Raw genomic sequence first — 22,330 nt, 5'->3', positions numbered from 1 at the left:
TCCCCCCTCCCCTCCCCTCTCTTCCCCCCTCCCCTCCCCTCTCTTCCCCTCCTTCCCTCCCCTCTCTTCCCCTCCCCTCCCCTCTCTTCCCCTCCCCTCCCCCTCTTCCCCTCCCCTCCCCTTCCTTCTCTTCCCTTCTTTCTTTTTTTTTTACTTTTCTTCTCTTTTTTCTTTTCTTTCTCTCTCTCTTTACCTCCCTCTTTCCCTCCCTCCCTCCCTCTTTCTCCTTCCTTCCTTCCTTCTTTTTTCTTTTCTCTCTCTCTCTCTTTCTCTCCCTCCCTCCCTTTCTCCCTCCCTCTCCCTCTCTCCCTCTCTCCCCCTCTCTCCCTCTCTCCCTCTCTCTCTCCCTCCCTCCCTTCCTCCCTTCCTCCCTTCCTCCCTCCTCCTCTCTTTCTTCTCTTTCTTTTGAGATGGGGTCTCCCTAAGTTTCCCGGGCTGGTCTGGAACTCCTGGGCTCAAGTGATCCTCTTGCTCCGGCCTCCCAAAGTGCTGGGATTACAAGCATGCACGAGCCGCTGTGCCCGGCCTATTTTCCCTTTCCTGCTCTTTACTCCCAGCTAATGCGTTTCTAAAATTTTATACAAATTAATTTTTCTTTTTTTGTCTTTTGTTCAAATAATGATTTGATTTCTGTTCTCTGGGTCGTTTCAATAACATGGATACCTACACATAGTGTTATCAGTGAAAGTCATTGACATAATCAGTGTGTTACGAGAACAAAGATAGGCCCTCATTTAAGCTGCTCCGTCACTCATTTTATAAGGCAAAGAAGGAAGAGGACAATGTCCTGTGTTTTCAGATGGCTGTTGAAGTGAGTCAGAGTGACGGCGAGCAGCATGCATTGAATTCTAGCTGGAAAGAGGGTGTTTAGGCCTGCCTTTGAGCCTGCCCTGAACTAATAAGGTTGGAAACCTATAGGCCTTAGAGAACAGCAATGAGGAATCTGCTCTCCCTGACAGCTCCTTGATAAACAAAATAATGGATGTGCAGCATGCAGTCCTGAGCAAAGGCCTGGCAGCTCTGTGGCTGAGCCCTGGAGGGCTGAGCCGGGCCGGGGCTCCCAGCAGTTTGTTCAGGAGCACTGAGAGCCACAGCAGGTGCTGATCCAGCCCTTGCCTTCTTTGCGTGTATCTGACAATTCTGCATAGACCACAGGAGACTGGCTGCCCCTTGAGGTCACTGTCTTGGAGCAAGCCTGTGGCGGAATCACATTGCCCCCGGCTCTACTGCCCTCTGGGGACATGGAGGCGGGAGTTTCCTGATTTGCAGTTAGGGTTTGCGTGCTGTCTGCGAGCTGGGTTTCCTCTTTGGGTTGCACAGTGCTGAGATCTGAGCCCAAGGCAGTTGGGACATTAATGATGAGATAGAGGAGGCTTTGCTGTGTTCCACATCTATCAGGCCGCTTTGCCCGGGGAGATGCCCCCCTTGCTTGGGGTCTTGGGCTTGGGTAGGGGTTCTGGAATGTCTCCCCTCCAGCAGGCGCTGCTTCCTTGGCTCCCCTGATGCAGAGAGCAGCGCGGTGGCTTTGTTGAGGAGCAGCCCCTGCAGAGGCGCTCACGGGTGACAGGCTGTCACTGAATGGTGGACAGCTCTGGTCGCCGACTTTAACATGGTGCGATAGAGCCTTCTTATGTGTTCCTTGGTTCCCACTGCCCTTTCTCACGGTCGGGTGTCCTGATTGTCTGTGGCTAGACTATGCCAGCGTGATCAGTGTCCTTCCCAGAACCCCTGAAAGAGGGTCACAGATTGAGATGTTTGTCACCACTCCTGTCCATTGCAGAGTCACATACATGCTAGAGACCAGCTTGCCCTTGATGTGACCTGAGGACCTCACCCGCTAGTCATTACAGGGAGGGAAAGGACAATAAAAAGATGAAAGAGAGTGCTGTCCCTGGTAATGGAAGTTACTCAGCATTGTACCAGTGGGCAGCCACATAGGTCGGAGGAGAAAGGGGAAAGAGTGAATAAAAAATGCTGATGTTTGTGAGACTGAGAGAGGAACAGAACTATTACTGCTGGTCAAGGGGGCCATCCAGTTAAAATGTTCGCATCCTGTTTCAGTCACAAGCTGGCCAAGATCATCACATAAAGGGACAAACGTCAGCCCCAGAAAGAACGCATGGTCATCTTGAGTCAGGGCTGTCTCATTTGATGTCAGAATTCTTAAGAGCTGCTCTGGCAAGGTGCAGTGGCTCATGCCTGTAATTCCAGCACTTTGGTAGGCCAAGGCGGGTGGATCACCTGAGGTCAGGAGTTCAAGACCAGCCTGGCCAACATGGTGAAACCCTGTCTCTACTAAAAATACAAAATTAGCCAGGCGTGTTGGCAGGCACCTATAACCCCAGCTACTTGGGAGACTGAGGCAGGCAGGAGAATCTCATTTGAACCTGGGAGGCAGAGGTTGCAGTGAGCTGAGATCAGGCCATTGCACTCTAGCCTGGGCAACAAGAGCAAAACCCTGTCTCAAAAAATAAAAAAATAAAAAAAGGAGTTGCTCTTGGCTGAGTGCGGTGGCTCACACCTGTGATCCCAGTGCTTTGGGAGGCTGAGACGGGAAGATAGCTTTGAGCCCAGGAGTTCGAGATTAGCATGGGCAACATAACAAGACCCCATCTCTTTTTAGCCGGATATGGTAGTGTATGCCTGTGGTCCCAGCAACATGGGAGGCTGAAGAAGGAGGATCACTTGAGCTCAGGAGTTGGAAGCTGCAGCGAGCCATGATGGCACCACTGCACTACAGCCTGGACAGCAAAGGAAGACCCTGTCTCAAAAAAAAAAAAAAAAAAAAAAAAAAAAAAAAAAAAAAAAAAGCATCTGGGTGCGGTGGCTCATGCCTGTAATGCCAGCACTTCGGGAGGCCGAGGCAGGCAGATCATTTGAGGTCAGGAGTTCAGGAGTTCGAGACCAGCCTGGCCAACATGATGAAACCCCGTCTCTACTAAAAACACAAAATATTAGCCGGGCATGGTGGCGGGTGCCTGTAATCCCAGCTACTTGGGAGGCTGAGGCAGGAGAATCGCTCAAACCCAGGAGGTGGAGGTTGCAGTGAGCTGAGACTGCGCCATTGCACTCCAGCCTGAGCAACAAGAGCAAGACTCCATCTCAAAAAAAAAAAAACAAAAAAAACTACTCTCCAAACAGAACCTGCACCTACCCAATTGTGGTGGGTGCCCCTCCTGGGGCTCCTGCAGTAGCAGCGGTGTGGGAATTGAGAATCTTGCAAGTGCTGTGAGGGAGCTGAGACTGTGGCAGGGCCCTGTGCCCAGAGCATGCACAACCCATCCTAATGTCTGCCAGGGAAGGTGGGGGATGTCTGTGCATTGCTTTTCAATCAGAAAGGTAATTTTTTTTCCCCAGGGGACATTCGGCAATGTCTGGAGACGGTTTTGGTTGTCACACTGGGTTAAGGAGTGCTACTGTCATCTACTGGATGGAGAGCAGGGGTACTGCTGAGCATCTCACAGTGCACAGGGTAGCTCCACAGCAGCCAAGACCATCTGGCCTTCAGTGTCAGCGGGGCTGGCAGCCAGAAGCTCTGCAAGTCTGTGGGAAGCCCTAGATACCTCAGTCCTCATTCATTTTCTTCTCACCACATAGGACAGTGTAGCTGGACAGTACACAGGACTCGGGATCGTGAGAGGACACCTCATAGCATAAGGGTCAAGTACAAGGACTTTGCAGTCAGACTGACCTGTATTTCAGTCCCCACCCATCCTAGTGGTGTGACCGAGAGCAAGTTGGGCATAGTAACATCTGTCTTGATTGACTTTGGAGTTTGACAGGCGGCAATACATGCAAAGTTCTCTATTCCCATGTCACTCAGAGTGAGTGTGCAAAAGATACCATTGTTGGCATCCATCATCATAACAAGAGTTACTGTGAACATGGATGAGCTCAGCACCTTGTGGCACTGGGCTGTGGTGAGGGACTCAGACAGCTTAATGATTGAGTTTGGGCCTCAGTGAGATGGCAAAGCTCTGCTTCTCTTGCTCCTTGGACCATGGTGATCTGTGACGACCCCTGGGGGCTGCCTTCTCCACTGTTGCAGTTCAGGGAGCTAATGCCAAAGGCTACTGTGATGGTGGACTCTGGGGTCCCCCTGGTGAAAAGGAAGGGACCTTGAGCTTTGGAATGCCCTGGGCCAAGTCTTGCCGCCTGCAGGTTTGTTAACCTCATCATGCCTTGTTTTTAGCACAACAAAATGGGATAATACTGACTTTATTATTGATGTACTATTAGGCTCTTGTCAGGTATGTGACACTGCTGCTATTTTACTGTTTCTTCCAGATTTCTGTGAGGGTGGAGGAAATCATATCATATTAGATGCCTCGCAGAGCACCAGGCCCACCGTGAAAGGTACAGCAAATTATACTTCCCTCTTCTTGCCCTGTTGGAAATTCTTTCCTGTGAGATTTTCTCCCCTCCGCCCCTTCTCCCATAGCCTACAGCCTCCTTTGGGAGTTCCTTGGATTATTTTGTTGCCATGTAGCTTTGCAATTTCCAGTATGGTAGCCATGGGCCACATGTGGCTGTGGAGTGCTTGAAATGTGGCCAGTCTAGATTGAGATGCCTTGTAGAGGTATAAAATACACACTGGATTTCAAAGACTTAGTTCAAAAAGAAAGAGTGCAAGATACCTTGTTGATAATGTAATACGGTTTACATGTTGAAATGATCACTTGGATACATGGAGTAAAATAGAACGTATTATTAAATGTAACTTCACCTGTTTTCTTTTGACATTTTCTTGTGGACCTAGAAAATTGATAGACAGGTGGGTCTCCTTCACAGTTACACACTTATCTTGCTCAAGACCAGCCCTGCTTCCTCACTGGCTGCTCAGTCAAATGCCTCCTCCAGTTTAAGCTGTCTGTCACAGGGCCACCCATTATGTGTCCATCTCATCTTCTCTGCTTAGTGCCTGTGCAGGCAGCTGGCGTTTCTGTCCTCCCGCCCAGCTTTGGTTATGATGCTAGTCTTGAGTGCAGGCTGCTGAGCTTCTCACCTTTCTTCCCATACACGTAGAACCTCTCCTCCAGAAACATGGGTTACTTACCAGCTGGCAAGGAGCAGAGCTGGGGTTCACATTCATTTCTGTCTTGCTCCAAACCCATGTCCCTAATAGACTACTCTCTCCAATTGCTTTGTGGATGTAAACACATAGTAAGTTCCTAGAAGGCAGGGACCATTTTTCTTTCTTTCATCTCTGCTGTTCAAGGCCTAAAGCTTTTTTGAAAGAATGAAGATTTCTAGTCTCTTGCCCTTCCACTTTCTGCTATGTGGAGACACAGTGTTCCTCCCCTCTGCCCTCTGGATGATACGGCGACAAGGTGCCATGTTGGAAGGAAGCAGAGAACATCCCTCACCAAATAATCAATCCTGCTGGTGCCTTAATTGTGAACTTCTCAGCCTGCAGAACTCATGAAGGTCATCACCATATGTAGGCTGATTGATCTTGAACTTCCAAGCCTCCAAGACTCAAATCAGTGAATTTAAAAACGTTTTACGGAGGGCGGGGCCAAGATGGTCAACTAGAAGCCACGGTGTTCAGAGGCTCCCATCAGAAATATCCATAATAAGCGTGTGAATCCTTCACCAGCAACCAAGGTATCCAGGTTCTCTCATCAAAACTGACTAGAAGGCTGGCGTGACCCACAGAGAGAAGGAAGAACAGTGTGGTGTGGCGGCCCACCTGAGAGCCACACGGGGAAGGGGAACCCCCTCAGCCCAGCCGAGGCAGGCAGTGAGTGAGCGCGCTACCCAGCTCGGGAAACTGTGCTTTTCCGTGGAACTGTGAAACCCATGGATTGGAAGATCCCACTCGTGAACCCATGCCACCGGGACCTAGCGTCCCATCCCAACCCCGGAACATGCAGATTCTTACAGCCTCTCAGCTGGAATCTGCTTAAGTTTACCGAACTCCTTGGGGAGGGGTGACCAGTACCGGCTGCAGCTGCCTGCTGTCTAAGCCCTTTGAGCTCCTGTGGGGAGTGGTAGCAGGCAGCACTGGCACTGGCAACTGCCTAATATGCTAAGCTCCCTGGACGGGGGGGAAGGGTGGCACCCATTTCTATAGCCACAGGCTATGCTTTTCCCCTCCCAGAGCCAGGGAGGCTGGACAACTTGGCCCCAAGACTTGTCCCCACAGCCCAACACACCGACTGGCAGTCTGCGGCCAGAGTGCCTCTTCAGGCCCAATCCCTACCCATCCTTCCTTAGTTGGGGTCGGGGGGCTTCCCTGCAGGATCTCCAATAACTCCAGCCAAAGGCTGAGGGACAGAATTCAGATCTCCTGGGCCTCAGCCCGTAGGGGAGGGATGGCCGCAGTCTCTGCTGACCAACAGACTTAGCTTTTCCTCCTGGTAGTTCCAAGGAATCTGGACAGCCCAGACGAGTGGGTTTCCCCCAAGCAAAACATACCCTCTTCACCAAGGGGCAGAGTACTCCATGAAACTGGTCCTGCTCCCTTTGCCACCCAACTGGGTGAGACGCTTCAGCAGGGCTTGTCAGGTACCCTGTGCAGGAGCGATCCTGCTGGCATCAGGTTGGTGCCCCTTGAGGTCAGAGGTCCCAAAAGAAGGAGTAGGCACCCATCTTTGCTGCCCTCCAGCATCCTTGAGTGACATCTCCAGGCACGAGAGCAAATCAGCTGAATAAGGACTGAAGGTGAACCACCAGCAAACTGCAGCAGCCTTACAGAAGAGGGACTGGACTAGTGAAAGAAAAACAAGCAGAAAGTGACAACAGCATCAACTACAACAATAAAATAAAAGGTCCCCACAAAAATCTCATCCAAGGGTAGTAGCCTCAAAGACTGAAACTAGACAAACTCACGAAGATGAGAAAGAATCAATGAAAAAATGCTGAAAAACCCAAAAGACCAGAGTGCCTCTTCTCCTCCAAATGATTGCAACATCTCTCCATCAAGGGCACGGAACTGGACGGAGGATCAGATGGACGGACGGACAGAAGTAGGCTTCAGAAGATGGGTTATAAAAAAACTACAATGAGGTAAAGGAGCATGTTCTAACCCAATGCAAAGAAGCCAAGAACCTCGATAAAAGGTTAGAGGAATTGCTAACTAGAATAACCAGTTTAGAGAGGAACATAAGCAACCTGATGGAGCTGAAAAACAGCACGAGAACTTCGTGAAGCATATACAAGTATCGTGAAGCACAAACAAGTATCAACAACTGAATTGACCAAGCGGCAGAAAGAATATCGGAGTTTGAAGACCACCTTACTGAAATAAGACATGCAGACAAGAATAGAGAAAAAAGAATGAACAAAGCCTCCAAGAAATACGGGACCTCATAAAAAGACCGAACTCACGATTGAGTGGAGTACCAGAAGGAGATGGGGAGAATGGAAATAAGCTGGAAAACACACTTCAGTATATTATCCAGGAGAACTTCCTCAGACTACCAAGACAGGCCAACCTGCAAATTCAGGAACTACTGAGAACACCATTAAGATACTCTATGAGACGATCAACCCCAAGACACATAATCATCAGATTCTCCAAGGTCAAAATGAAGGAAAAACTAAGGGCAGACAGAGCGAGAAAGGCTAGGTCACCTACAAAGGGAGGCCCATCAGACTAACAATGGACTTCTCAGCAGAAACTCTACAAGCCAGAAGAGATTGGGGGCCAATATTCAACATTCTTAAAGAAAAGAATTTTCATCCCAGAATCTTATATCCAGCCAAATTAAGCTTCGTAAGCGAAGGAGAAATACAATCCTTTCCAGACAAGCAAATGCTGAGGGATTTCGTTACCACCAGGCCTGCCCTGCAATGTCTCCTGAAAGCAGCACTAAGTATGGTAAGGAAAAACCGGTACTAGCCACTGCAAAAACACACGAAAATATAAAGACCAATGACACTACAAAGAAACTGCATCAACTAGTGTACAAAATAACCAAATAGCATCATTATGACAGGGGCAAATTCACACATAACAATATTAACCTTAAACGTAAATGGGCTAAATGCCCCATTAAAAGACAGACTGGCAAATTGGATAAGGAGTCAAGACCCATTGGTATCGTGTATTCAGGAGACCCATCTTACATGCAAAGATACACACAGGCTCAAAATAAAGGGATGGAGGAAAATTTGCCAAGCAAATGGAAAGAAAAAAAAAAAAAAAAAAAAGCAGGGGTTGCAATCCTAGTCTCTGACAAAACAAACTTTGAAGCAATAAAAATAAAAACAGACAAAGAAGGGTATTTACATAATGGTAAAGGGAACAATTCAACAAGAAGAACTAACTATTCTAAATATATATATGTACCCAATACAGGAGCACCCAGATTCATAAAATAAGTTCTCAGAGACCTGCAAAGAGACTTAGACTCCCACACAATAATAGGGGGAGACTTTAACACCCCACTGTCAGTATTAAACAGATCAATGAGACAGAAAATTTACAAGGATATTCAGGACTTGAACTCAGCTCTGGATTAAGTGGACTTAGTAGAAGTCTACAGAATTCTGTACCCCAAATCAACAGAATATACATTCTTCTTGGTGCCACATGGCACTTATTCTAAAATCAACCACACAATTGGAAATAAAACACTCCTCAGCAAATGCAAAAGAACTGAAATCATGACAGACAGTCTCTCAGACCACAGTGCAATCATAGTAGAACTCAAGATTAAGAAACTCATTCAAAACCACATAATTTCATGGAAATTGAACAACCTGTTCCTGAATGACTCCTGGGTAAATAATGAAATTAAGGCAGAAATCTAGTAGTTCTTTGAAACCAATGAGAACAAAGAGACAATGTACCAGAATTTCTGGGACACAGCTAAAGCACTGTTAAGAGGGAAATTTATAGCACCAAATGCCCACATCAGAAAGCTAGAAAGATCTCAAATCAACACCCTAACATCACAATTAAAAGAGCTAGATAGGTAAGAGCAAACTAATTCAAAAGCTAGCAGAAGGTAAGAAATAACTAAGATCAGAGAAGAATTGAAGGAGATAGAGACATTTAAAAACCCTCCAAAAAATCAACGAATCCAGGAGCTGGTTTTTTGAAAAAATTAAAACAGACCGCTAGCTAGACTAATAAGAGAAGAATCAAATAGACACAATAAAAAATGATAAAGGGGATATTACCACTGACCCCACAGAAATACAAACTACCATCAGAGAATACTATGAACACCTCTATGCAAATAAACTAGAAAATCTAGAAGAAATGAGTAAATTTCTGCACGCATACACCCTACCAAGACTAAACCAGGAAGAAGTTGAATCCCTGAATAGACCAATAAGCTCTGAAATTGAGGCAGTGATTAATAGCCTACCAACCAAAAAAAGCCCAAGACCAAATGGATTCACAGCTGAATTCTACCAGAAATACAGAGGAGCTGGTACCATTCCTTCAGAAACTACTCCCAACATTTGAAAAGGAGAAACTCCTCCCTAACTCATTTTATGAAGCCAGCATCATTCCAATACCAAAACCTGGAAGAGACGCAGCCAGTATCATCCTGAATGGGCGAAAGTTGGAAGCATTCCCTTTGAAAACTGTTACAAAACAAGGATGCCCTGTCTCACCACTCCTATTCCACATAGTATTGGAAGTTCTGGCCAGGACAATCAGGCAAGAGAAAGAAATAAAGGGTATTTAAATAGGAAGAGAGGAAGTCAAGTTATCTCTGTTTGCATACAACATGATTTTGTGTTTAGAAAACCCTATCATCTCAGCCCAAAAACTTGTTGAACTGACAAGCAACTTAGTGAAGTCTCAGGATACAAAATCAGTGTGCAAAAATCACAAACATTCCTTTACACCAACAGTAGGCAAGCAGAGAGCCAAATCATGAGTGAACTCCCATTCACAATTGCTACAAAGAGAATAAAATACCTAGGAATACAAGTAACAAGGGATGTGAAGGACCTCTTCAAGGAGAACTACAAATCACTGCTCAAGGAAATGAGAGAGGACACAAACAAATGGAAAAACATTCCATCCTCATGAATAGGAAGAATCAATATAATGAAAAGAGCCATGTTGCCCAAAGTAATTTATAGATTCAGTGCTGTTCCCATCAAACTACCATTGACAGTCTTCACAGAATTAGAAAAACCTGTTTTAAATTTCATATGGCATCAAAGAAGACCCCGTGTAGCCAAGACAATCCTAAGCAAAAAGAACAAAGCTGGAGGCATCACGCTACCTGACTTCAAACTACTACAAGGTTACAGTAACCAAAACGGCATGGTATGGGTACCAAAACAGGCATATAGACCAGTGGACCAGAACAGAGACCTCAGAAATAACACTACACATCTGCAACCCATCTGATCTTCGACAAATCTGCCAAAAACAAGCAATGGGGAAAGGATCTCCTTATTCAGTAAATGTTGCTGGGAAAACTGGCTAGCCATATGCTGAAAACTGAAACTGGACCCCTTCCTTACACCTTATACAAAAATTAACTCAAAATAGATTAAAGACTTAAATGTAAAGCCCAAAACCATAAAAACCCTAGAAGATAACCTAAGCAATACCATTCATGACATAGGCATGGGCAAAGACTTCATGACTAAAACACCAAAAGCAATTGCAACAAAAGCCAAAATTGACAAATGGGATCTAATTCAACTAAAGAGCTTCTGCACAGCAAAAGAAATCATCAGAGTGAACAAGCAACCTACAGAGTGAGAGAAAACCATCTCACGCCAATCAGAATGGCGATTATTGAAAAGTCAGGAAACAATAGATGCTGGCGAGGCTGTGGGGAAATAAGAACACTTTTACACTGTTAGTGGGAACGTAAATTAGTTCACCCGTTTTGGAAGACAGTATGGCAATTCCTCAAGGATCTAGAACCAGAAATACCATTTGATCCAGCAATCCCGTTACTGGGTATATACCCAAAGGAATAGAAATCATTCTGCTATAAAGATGCATGCATGCGTATGTTTTTTACAGCACTATTTACAATAGCAAAGACATGGAACCAACCCAAATGCTCGTCACTTTCATTCTTTTCTCCTCTGCACATTTGACCCACTGGCATGCAGGAAATTTAATCTCTCTAATCCAGAATGTGTTTTAGGGAATGGCTTGCCTGGCTTGTGGGTTGAAATGTTCTCTCCTCAGATGTGGCTCCTGCAATATCATCTCACCTGATGACAAGAAGTGGAAGCCATGTGACCACCTGAGACACAAGTTAATTAGGGTTTATTAGAAAGACAACCTTGACCCCTGTGGGATATGCTGTGGGTGAAGATAAGACACCAGTATTCTATGATTCCAAATAGGTGATTTTAAAATTTCTACCCCGGGAGGATGGATTGGCATTTGTCTTCCAAACATAGGTTAAATAACGTTTTATTTCTGACCGTTTTGTACACATTTTAATCATTTTCCAGCTCACAATTACAGTTGGTACTTCTCAATTCTCAGTGAATTGTGTAGTGAAATTGTTTGCAACATCATACTTTGGAAATGACATTGGCAATTAAAGTTTTGGTCCAAGTTTAATAATGAAGACTATTTGAAAGGCCAAAACTTATGGATGCTTTTGAGATGAAATAGACATTTGAGAAGCAAATGAGGGCAGGTTGTCTACTTCTTAACATTATCTGGTGGTTTTTTGTTTTTTTTTTTTTTGACAGGGTCTTGCTCTGTTGCCTGGGCTGGTGTGCAGTGGTGTGATCTCAGGTCACTGCAGCCTCAACCTCTGGGGCTCAAGTGATTCTCCCACCTCAGCCTCCCAAGTAGTTGGGATTACAGACACATGCCACCTCGCCCAGCTAGTTTTAAAAATTTTTTTGTAGTGATGGGATCTCCCTATGTTGCCCAGGCTTGTCTTTAACTCCTGGTCTCAAGTGATCCTCCTGCCTCAGCCTCTCAAAGTGTTGGGATTACAGACATGAGTCACCTTGGATTACAGGCGTGAGCCACCACGCCTGGCCTTAACATTTATCTTGATGCCAGTGAAATCGTTGATGTGTGCCAGGGGGTTCCTTTTTCTAAATGGAAGCTCACTGTTTTGGGTATCCATGACTTCATCATAGATGTGAAGAGAAAGTTTGAAATGCCCACCAGCTGTCTGTGTTAGCACCTACATTTGTGTTACTCATGACCAATGTAGCTTTGGAGTTTATGACACGTAGCGCACCCCCGAGCTTAACTATCTGGTTGCTAATGTCTTTGGACATCACCGTATTTGTTATGTCAGGGTTCCTTTTACGAATTGCTCTTGTGGGCTTTCAGGCTTTCTCTGTGTAAGTTTTTTTTTTTTTTCTTTTTTTTTGGAGATGGAGTCTCTGTTGCCCAGGCAGGAATACAGTGGCGCCACCTTGGCTCACTGCAACCTTCGCCTCCTGGGTTCAAATGTTTCTCCTGCCTCAGTGTCCCTAGTAGCTGGGACTACAGGCATGCGTCACCACGCCTGGCTAATTTTTTGTAGTTTTAGTAGAGATGGGGTTTCACCATGTTGGCCAGGCTGGTCTCAAATTCCTGACCTCAGGTGATCCTCCCGCCTCAGCCTCCCAAAGTGCTGGGATTACAGGCGTGAGCCACTGCACCCAGCCAGTGTAAGTCTTTGAAACACAGACACCTGGTACCTCTCCCGTGAGTCTTTCAGGGAAAAGATTGAGTTCCATGTCAGGTTGGAGTTTCTGTTCAAGCGACTAGACTGCTTCCTAGCCCCCTTTATTTGAAAAACCAGTGTGGTCTTCACTTTTCCCTTGAGCCTACTACCACAGGGTACCTGTTCATGTGTTTCCAGGACCTTGTGCGGCTCCTTTGCTTTGCTTATTCCGAGAACCAAGCCTTGGGACTGTGCATTTTGAATACAAACGAAGGCCCCTGGAGGAAGTCCCCAGAGTCTCAGGATAGTTGAGGAAACGAACAAAGCATGCTACACGTGCAGGAAGATCCCTCATTAATTCCTATGATGACCTCTCTGCTTTTTTATTTTTTAAGTTAAAAGGAGTCAACGCTTTGGGTTTTGTTAGACTGGACAAGGTAGCAAGTCATTAAACTAACCCAGGTTGTTGCTTGAGTTTTCATTGAACTTAGAGTCTACTGCGAGTATAGTGAAGCAGAAATTCCCCTCACTAGGTGGCCTGATGGTGCACTCCAGTGGGGGGTGCAGAAGGTTTGAAGGGATCTGCTTCCCGACTGGGTCAAGTTAACCTCTTTCTGCCTTAGTTACCTCTTTGCACGTCCTAAAAGCACCTGCTTCTCAGATCCTTGGGAGGATTCACTGAATTCGTCCACTTGGAATCCACATGGAAGGCTGCCTGGCATGTAGGAGGTACCCAGTAAATTTTAGACTTCTGTTATTTTTGCCAGTTGGATTCAACAGATGTTTGTTCCCTGGACTAGTGTTTCTCACCTGGGGGTGATCTGCACCTAGGGGACATTTGGCAAAGTCTGGAGACATTTTGGGTTGTCACAACTTGGGGAGGGAGTATTACTGGCATCCAGTGAATAGAAACCAGGTGTATTAGTTTTCTGTTGCTGTAAAGGAATACTTGAGACTGGGTAATTTAGAGGTTTATTTGGCACACAGTTCTACAGGCTGTACAAGCATGGTGCCAGCATCTGCTTGGTTTCTTGGGAGGCCTCGGAGCTTTTGCTCATAGCGGAAGGCAAAGGGAGAGCAGGTGTCTCACATGGCAAGAGAGGGAGCAAGAGACAGAGGGAGGGCTAGGCTCTTTTAAACAACCAGCTCTTGCATGAACTGAGGGAACTCATTCAGTACCGGGGGAGGGCACCAAGCCATGGTTCCTCCATGAACCAAATACCTCCCACCAAAGCCCCACCTCCAGCAGGGAGGATTACTCCACAACATATCGGCGTAAGATTTGGAAACGACAGACATCCAAACTATGTCACCAAAGATGCTGCTAAGCATCCTCCAGTGCACAGAGCAGCCCCCATAACAGGGTTACCAGGCCCCAGAGTGTCAGTAGTGTTCAAGTTAGGCTACACTGTAGTCCACTTGCTTGTTGTGTGTAGGAGGACCAGAGGCCAGTTACCTGGTAACGACAACAACAGCAGCAACAACAACAAAACCCCCTCAAACCCGAAACAAAAAAACCCCACATGACACTGTGACATTTTTTTTTAATTTGCAGGAGATTTAGTCTTAATCCAATAGAAGACCTTTATTTCTTTTGCTAGTTATAGAGAGGCTTTTCCGGGTTCATTGCCTATGTTTGTTGCAATTAGTTTTTATTGACCTTTCTAGGGTTCATGTGTGTCCCTTGGGTTTGCCATGTTTTGTTCTCCAAAGCCCCAGGAGGATTTCCCAGTAACAGAGACTGTGTTAGATTTTTAACATTTTGTTTTAAATGATTTCTTTTGATTAATTACAGACTCACACTACGTTGCAAACACAGTGCTGTCAGATCCCAGTACTGTGTCTTTTACCGGCTTTCCCCAAGGGTAGTGGCATCTCACAGGATCATAGAGCAGGAAAACCCGGGAAATCCACGTTGGTGCAACACAGTTACCTAGCCTTGGAGCCCTTACTTGAATTTCACCCTTTTTGCGTGTACTCATTTGTGAATTGCATGTTAAAGATGAGAGTCAGTAATATATTTCCAAATGTCAACAGAACACAAATTGAGCAGAAGAGTTTATAATGAGATGGAGGACTGAGCAGAAGAGCTCATAGCGGGCCAGGGCTAACAACCTGGCGAGGAGCTCCTTGACTTCATCTTGGAGGCCGAGGTGGGAGCGTTGGTGACAGCCCCCAGGAAGGCAGATGTTATCGGGGGTTAAAATGAGATGTGCGTACTGCTCATGTGCGTATGGGGTGTGCCCCTTTTGTTTTTGATGCCGAAATGTGACAAATCATTTCCCTTTCAAGTTCCAGGCAGACTGATAGAGGGGGGAAGCAACACCCAACTTACTGCAACCTGAAATCCTTTGCCTTGGATCCTCTTACTTACTAAGTTCCTATAGTCCTTATTTTGTAAACTGGTAAAACAACTTGTCTCCCTCAAGTGATGATGATCTTGTGGTTTATATTAATTAACCCCATATAGACCTCCCTTTGGAATTCCTTCTTCTAATCTGCTTGGCCTGTTTGCCAGTTAGTCGCCTTGCTAGGAGAATCAAAATGTAAACTCATAATAGACACGAACCAAACATCATCAGCACAGGATGTGGCAGAATGATTTTTCTTTCCCACCGCTTGCTGAGAAGGTGATGAGATTGCAAATGGTGAACAGCCCGGAGTTCTGTAACTCTGAGTATGGAGGAGGAGGTGGCAGCCCTTGACCTCAGTAGCGGAGGCACATCATCGAACACCCCTGTCCAGGAATCTGGACATGCACTGGTCAAGAATTCAGCGCAGTTGCCTTTGGTCTGGGGATTGAGAAGCTCTTTTTGTAAGTGAGGCACGGAGTGAAATTGCAGAAGCCTGTGTGACTTGTAGAAACTGAAGCCAGGCTCGTTTACTGCCTTGCACAATGAAGATATGATAAGACTGGGAACTTATTTGTGAGTGTCGTCGATGCCAAGGAACCTGTCCAACATTTATAGAGGCGTTTGGGCTAAATGAAAAAAGGTTTGATCTGTCTGTGGAGACAGAAAGTAGATGAGTGGTTGCCTATGACTGGGGCTTTAGGCGGATAAGAGGTTGTCACTGCTAAAGGGTACAGGGTTAATGGAAATTCTTGAAATTGATTGTGCTGATGGTGGCTGCACAACTCTGCAGGTACTAAAAGTTGTTGAGTTGTACTAGAAATGGGTGCACTGTATGGAGTGTGGTTTATATCTCAATAAACCTGTCAAAAAAGGGCTCAGGACCACTGTTTTTGTATATGTCCTCAAAATACTTTCTGTAATCTAGTGTGGTCACAGCTGGTTCATGTGCACAGACATAGTGTCAGTGTCATTGTGGAGATAGCAGTTTCAGATTGACCGGTTCCAGAAAATGTGTCCCTGCCTGTTATCTCCGCATTGCCACAATTAGGAACCAAGGGTCCATAACAAGCAGTGAAACCGGGCGGTGTCATCTCTTTTGTATTTTTCTCTTTTCTCTCCCCCGCTGCTTTTGCCCGCTTCCTTCTCCAAAATAAAACAAAAGAGAGAAAGCAAGAGATAAGTGGCTGAGCTGAATGTGTTCCAGCCCTTTAGAAGAGGGGAGTACACATACCAGAGGGAAGATAAGCGAAAATGCAGCCTTTCTCAAGGGCCAGCATGGATAGAGATAAAGAGAGAGCCACAGGCACACTGGCCAAGCATCAGCTCCTAAAGCATCCATCTCACTATTCAGGGTGGGGAAATATTTGATACCTCAAGTCCTCTTTATCATCGCTGATGAAACTGACATAGGTGATTTCCTTTAGGAGCATTTAGGGAGAATGCAAGGGAAATTGACAACACACTTGGTGCAGTTGGGTAACCAATCTTTGTGTTGCCCTCCAATGACTCTTGCTTGGAAATGATTGGAAGCCCATCGTTTTAAATCTTTGGAATGACTGTCCCCTTCATAAAGCATGATGTAGCAAAATGAAAAGCATGCTTCTGATGAAAAGTGTTTTTCAAAAAAGCTTACGACATTGAAGAGGTCATTTCATAGTTCCTGATATTCAGCAATTTTGCTGTGAGCTTTGTAGAATTGGCCTGGTGCTTAGTTCAAATAAGAAAGGGATTACTGAAATTGCACATTAAGTTAAAAACCATCAGGGTTTTGGGTCCTGAGACATGTTATCTAAACATCTGTCTTGCTATTTTGTTACAGAACAAAGTAGGAATTGTAAAACATCTTTGTTATAAACTGAGTACTACAGTCTCTGGGAGAGCAGAAGAAACGTGGTAGGAAGGAACCACCCAGGGTGGGTAATGACAGAGTAGAGATAGATAGGGCCAGAGACAAGGCCAGGAAAGGCGAGAGGAAGAACCTGCAGGAACGAGTTTCTTGCAGGTTTGAGAGCTGGACCTGCCAAGAGGGTAAGGCCGATATCTGTGTGTGTTCTTTGAGGAAACCCGAGTAGCCTGCCCTGCCTTTGACCCTCTGCTCTTTGAACTGTGGATTCCTTCCCATGCACCTGTGCGTTCTCAGTGCTGTGGTCAGAACCCCAAACAGACACCAAACCCTGACCTCCGAGGCCCAGGCAGAGATGTAACCCAGCCCCAAGGGGAGATAAAGACAGAAAGAATCAGTATTATAGCAGGGACCTTTTTCAGGAATCTGCCTTCTGCAGGGCAGTGCCGTATGTGCATTCGAGCTAGCATAGCAAATCCACATCACTAGAAAGACTCTTCCCATTTTACAACTTGGGAAACTAAGGCCAGGGCAGTGACAAGTGCCAGGTCCCCAAACTGAACTGCAGATCTGCGTGCTGAATGGTGGCAGGTGGGCTAGTGTGATTTTAAAACCGTGTGCTTTTCAGGGCACCCTGGTGCTTCTCCAAATGCCAGAAGGGTTTCTCCAGTAATTCATAGCACTCTTCAGTCAGGATTCTGCAGTACAGTGCCTTGGGGAGTGCATGAGTGGATGGTTCTGTGGGTAGAAGCCACGAGCTGAAGATAGTTTTACATGTTTAAAGAGGAAAGAGACTGGGAGTGGTGGCTCATGCCTGTAATCCCAACACTTTGGGAGGCTGAAGTGGGAGGATTACTTGAGCCCAAGGAGTTCAAGACCAGCCTAGGCAACATAGCAAGACCTTTCTCTAAGAATAGAATAGAATAGACCAGACCAGACCAGGCATGGTGGCAGTGCTCCTGTAGCCCCAGCTATGTGGGAGGATTGCTTGAGCCCAGGAGTTTGAGGCTGCAGTGAGCCATGTTCGTGCCGCTGCACTCCAGCCTGGGCAACAGAGCCAGATCCTGTCTCAAAAGAAAAGAAAAAAAAAAAAAAAAAAAAGAGCAGTACCTTGTTGATACATGGAAATGGCGTGACATTCAGATAAAGTTTTACTGGAGCTCCGCCATGCCCATTCATGGACATATTTTCTATGGTTGCTTTTTCACTACAAGCGGTGTTGCAACCATGGCAACAGATACTGTCTGTCTAGCGAAGCCTAAGATATTTGCTCTCTGGTCCTCTGCAGAACTAGCATGTAGTTCTGAGTGCTTGAAGGCACGTACCACCTCGGTGGTGTGACTTGGCCTTTCACCTCTTCTGATCCCTTCTTCATTTCCACCCTATTCTCATCTCGCCTTGCTTGCAGAAGCCTGGTATTTTACAATTCGAGAGTCATTTACTTGATGTGAAGTCTCTTCCCAGTTAAAGTGCCAGTAGTCCTGGGAGAGGTAATACATTAAACCTTATCAGTTATTTATACCTCAGGATTGGAAGGGATTGTTGCTGGCTTTGTCCTGTAACAGCTGCAACCAGAAGACAGAGCCCAAGGACTGTTGCATGAAATGAGGGAGGTGTGGATCACCTCTGTGCAGGGCATGAGAAGAGAGGAGGCTGGGTCATCTGAAAGATTACCTTTGTTCATGGCCTTTTTCTGCATCCTCCTCAGTCATCTGGAAATTGGGATTGTTGGTGACAATCTTTTGGGAATTGGTATTAGCTTCTGAGAGCCACTTAGCCTGAAGACCCTCCTTACCCCGTTATCATAGAACTAGAGTGGTGGCCACATGCGCAGACTGTCCGTGCTGACATGTAAGGCAGGGCCCATAGGTAGGAGGTGGTGGAGCTGGGATTTTACGTGGACAGCCTTCTGCTCCCCTGGTGCTTAGCTACATTCTAGTGTCTTCTGTGCAGTGCCAGCTTAGCATACATATGAAGGGTAATGACCCATTTCCTGCTTTTGCATTCACTGTTTTAGATGGTTGTGTCTCCTTGAGCCTGGGCTAGGGAGATAACACGTGGAGGAGATGCCGCGTGATTTCTGTCTTGTCCGTGGTACATGGAACACGTTCCCCTCAGTAACATTATGGTTGAGACACGGAATGCCACAATGTACAGTTGCCACCATATGGTATACTACATATATATACACACACACACACACACACACATTATTTCATTTTAATTTTTTAGAGACAGAGTCTTGCTCTGGTGCCTAGGCGGGAGTACAGTGGTGCAATCATAGTTCACTGCAGCCTCGGAGTCCTGGGCTTGGTGATCCTCCCACTGCATTGTCCCAAAGTGCTTGGATTACAGGTGTAAGCCACTGGGCCCGGCCTACTTGTATATTTTTCATGGCAAATGTGCATTTCATTTATGTCGTGGGCTTTAAAAAGCCTTTCTAGGCTAGTTGGGAATTTGACCCTATTTTTTACAGCATAGTTTCTAGGAGAAAAACATTTCTGAGGAAGTAACAGAAGACTTGGGCTGTATCCCATTTGTAATCTAGAGACCACTCGCATTTCAAAATTTCTTCTCTCAACATGTTTTCTTTTTGAGACATGAAGTAGGCAGGCAGGATCTTTTTTACAGTGGCTCTGGTGTCTTTGGGAAGCGGCTTCCTTGGTTTGCCTTTCCGCGTTTTCTTTGTTGACTTCTCCAGGCATTCAGCTGCAGGCATGTACCTCTGCTGCTGGGGGAGTGGCAAGCAGAGGGGGTTGGAGGAACGGGGATAAAAATTAGCTAGAATTCAAAAGCAGCCGTGACAGCCCAGATGATTTTTATGCTAACCTACTTTAAAAGCTGCCAGAATAATTGTGGAGTGGGAAATCTCTCATTTCTCCCGTCCTACTCTGACAAGATCTAAAAATAACTTTGAGGAGATGGGCATGTGGCCCTTTGATCTCCTTGGCCTGGAGTAGTTCTTGGTGGGAGCAGAGCTTACAGGAAGGTGTTCTTCAATGAGTGTTCCGGCAGTCGGAGTTGTGGGTGGGGCTGATTACTGTAATCTTCCTTCACCATTGAACGATTTCATCTGCCCCTAGTTTCCATTACTTGCTGCTCTAAATATTCCTCTCCCCGCACCTTCCTTTTATGTAGCCACAAACTGGAATATGTGCATGGAAAACCCAAAGGAGGCAAATCACACTTACATTCTAGAACTTCGGTGCTGGATTTAGCGGTTGTTTACCAAGCACCTACTCTACCAGAATAAGTAGCACAGATCTTTGACCCCCCGCTCCCCCGCAGGGACTGTGGTCTAGTTGGAAGACACAAGGCAGAGGTGTAAAAAGGGAGCTCTGGAGATAGGAATTTGAAATGGGGCTGAGAGCTGATGAGATGGCCTGGGGCTAGAGGCCAGGGAGATGGGAGGAGGAGTTCTTGGAAGGGTGTGCCCCTAAGAGATCCTGAAGAGTGAGCAGAGATTGACAAGAGAGGCGAGGGGAGACCTAGAGTTATCAGGACTGCAGAGGTGTCCTTGGCACATAGAGGCCATAGTATCCACGCTGGCTTCCAGGGTAGGGGCAGTGCATCTGCAGCTGGCTGAAGATGGAATAAATGGGATAGTGGCTAAAAAGATGGTGGTATTGGGGATACACCTCTCCTTGGAGTGGTCCTCCTTGCAGATAAGGGGAGACGTAGAACAGCACTTGACAGGGAAGCTGGTGTGGGGGAAGAATTTTTTTACACTAGGGGAGACTTGTGGTTGAGTTAAACAGGTTCTAGAGGGCCAGGCATGGTGGCTCATGCCTGTAATCCCAGCACTTTGGGAGGCCAAGTTAGGAGGATTGCTCGAGCCCAGGAGTCGGAGACCAGCCTGGGTAGCAGCAGCGTAGAGAGACCCTGTTTTTACAAAAACTACAAAAATTAGCTGGACATGGTAGCACGCACCTGTAATCCCAGCTACTCGGGAGGCTGAGGTGGGAGGATTACTTGACCCCAGGAGCTGGAGGATGCAGTGAGCTGCAGTTGTGCCACTGCGCACCAGCCTGGGTGATGGAGGGAGACCCTGTTTCTAAGGGGAACAAAAATGAAGTTCAAGAGATAAAGAATGAGGGGAGGGGGCGTATTTTTTGCAGGAGGGAAATTTTGAGGGTTTAACTTTGGAAAAGGAGCAGAACAGATGGGAAGGTCGTAAACGTGGAACCTTTGGAAGCAGAAAGGAAGATGATTTCTCTTAAAAGTTTTGCCTAGAGATGACTAATGTGAAGGTCTTGGTGTTCTAAGGGAGCAGGGAAAGCCAGAGGTGGTGGGTCTGGTGGATGCAGGAACTGACCCAGGCTTTCAGATTGTACATTGGGGAGCAGAGAGTGCGTGCTTGGGGGTGGGGAGACTGCTGGCCAGGGCCAACCTCTCTCCTCCCATGACCCCTGCCTAGAATCAGAGTAGCCTCATTTAGTGTACTTGAGTCAAGGCCTTCTGTTTAAGAACTTATTTGAACTCATTACAGTCATCGCTTGGTATCCTTGGCGGATTGGTTCCAGGACCTCCTGCGGATACCCAAATGCGTGCACAGTCAAATCCCGCAGTCCACTCTACAAAACCTGCTGATACGAAAAGTCAGCCCTCTGTGTCTGTGGGTTTTGCATCCCCAGATACTGTATTTTCCATCTGCATTTGGTTGTGAATGCAGAACCTGCCCATAAGGACGGCCGATTGTATTTATTGAAAAAAATCCATGTTGTTCAAGGGTCAGTTATAGTTTGAACTACCAAAAGCAAGCAACCAAAAACCCTGAAAACCAAAGCTTTAATTGGTTAAGTCAGAGCAGACTAAAAAGGACTACATGCCCAGTGGAACTTTCTGTATATCTGTATATCTGGCTATGAAGCACCTGAAATGTGGCTCATGTAACAGAGGAATTGAATTTTAAATTTTATTCCTTTTAAATGTATATTTTTGTCTTTCTTCTTTTCTTTTTTTTTTTTCTCCCCCCCCATGAGATGGTGTCTCGCTTTGTCGCCCAGGCTGAAGTGCAGGGTCGCGATCTTGGGCTCAAGTGATCCTCCCACTTCAGCGTCCCAAGTAGCTGGGGCCACAGGAGTGAGCTACCTTGCCCAGCTAATTTTTTAACTTTTGTAGAGATGGAGTCTCACCATGTTGCCCAGGCTGGTCTCAAACTCTTAGTCTCAAGCAGTGCTTCCACCTTGGCCTCCCAAAGTGCTAGGATTACAGGTGTTGAGCCACAGCACCCAGCCTAAATATGTATTTCAATAGCTCCATATGGGGAGATGTCTTGGACAGAGCAGGTTAGCCCATGAGACTGTCTGGTCCCTGAGTGAGAAGGAAGGATGAGGGCTCGCAGATGATCCTAGTGGGATGAGGGCTCGCAGATGATCCCAGATGAACCTGCAGGCCCCCTGGCTTGGGGAAGGCTGACCGTAGCAGGTGGGAGGAGTTCTCTGAAGACCAGGGCTGAGCACTGGCGGAGGAGAACAGGGCCGGTGCTCACGTATCCCACACCCCAGAACTTGGTGTGCTGGATTCCAGCCCTGTGTGTTTCTCATTATAACTATGTAAACGCCAGC

At 46.4% G+C, this 22,330-nt stretch overlaps 1 protein-coding gene across 7 annotated transcripts in view; it reads left to right on the top strand.

Moving 5' to 3' along the window:
* The window catches only part of TBL1X (transducin beta like 1 X-linked), a 251,124-nt gene that overhangs the window by 32,484 nt on the left and 196,310 nt on the right, over positions 1-22,330 (top strand). For 5 of the 7 annotated variants that reach the window (XM_007990989.3, XM_073013882.1, XM_037986321.2 and 2 more), the window contains exon 2: positions 4,288-4,356. The exons of the other annotated variants lie outside the window; for them this stretch is intronic. The gene's annotated coding sequence lies outside the window, so the exon portion shown is untranslated. The remainder of the gene's footprint in view (positions 1-4,287; positions 4,357-22,330) is intronic. 7 annotated transcript variants of the gene reach the window in all.

Source organism: Chlorocebus sabaeus, chromosome X (assembly GCF_047675955.1).
Source record: "Chlorocebus sabaeus isolate Y175 chromosome X, mChlSab1.0.hap1, whole genome shotgun sequence".
Taxonomy (NCBI): Eukaryota; Metazoa; Chordata; class Mammalia; order Primates; family Cercopithecidae; genus Chlorocebus; species Chlorocebus sabaeus.
The sequence above is the reverse complement of the archived record's forward strand: the minus strand, read 5'-3'. Positions and strand labels throughout refer to the sequence as shown.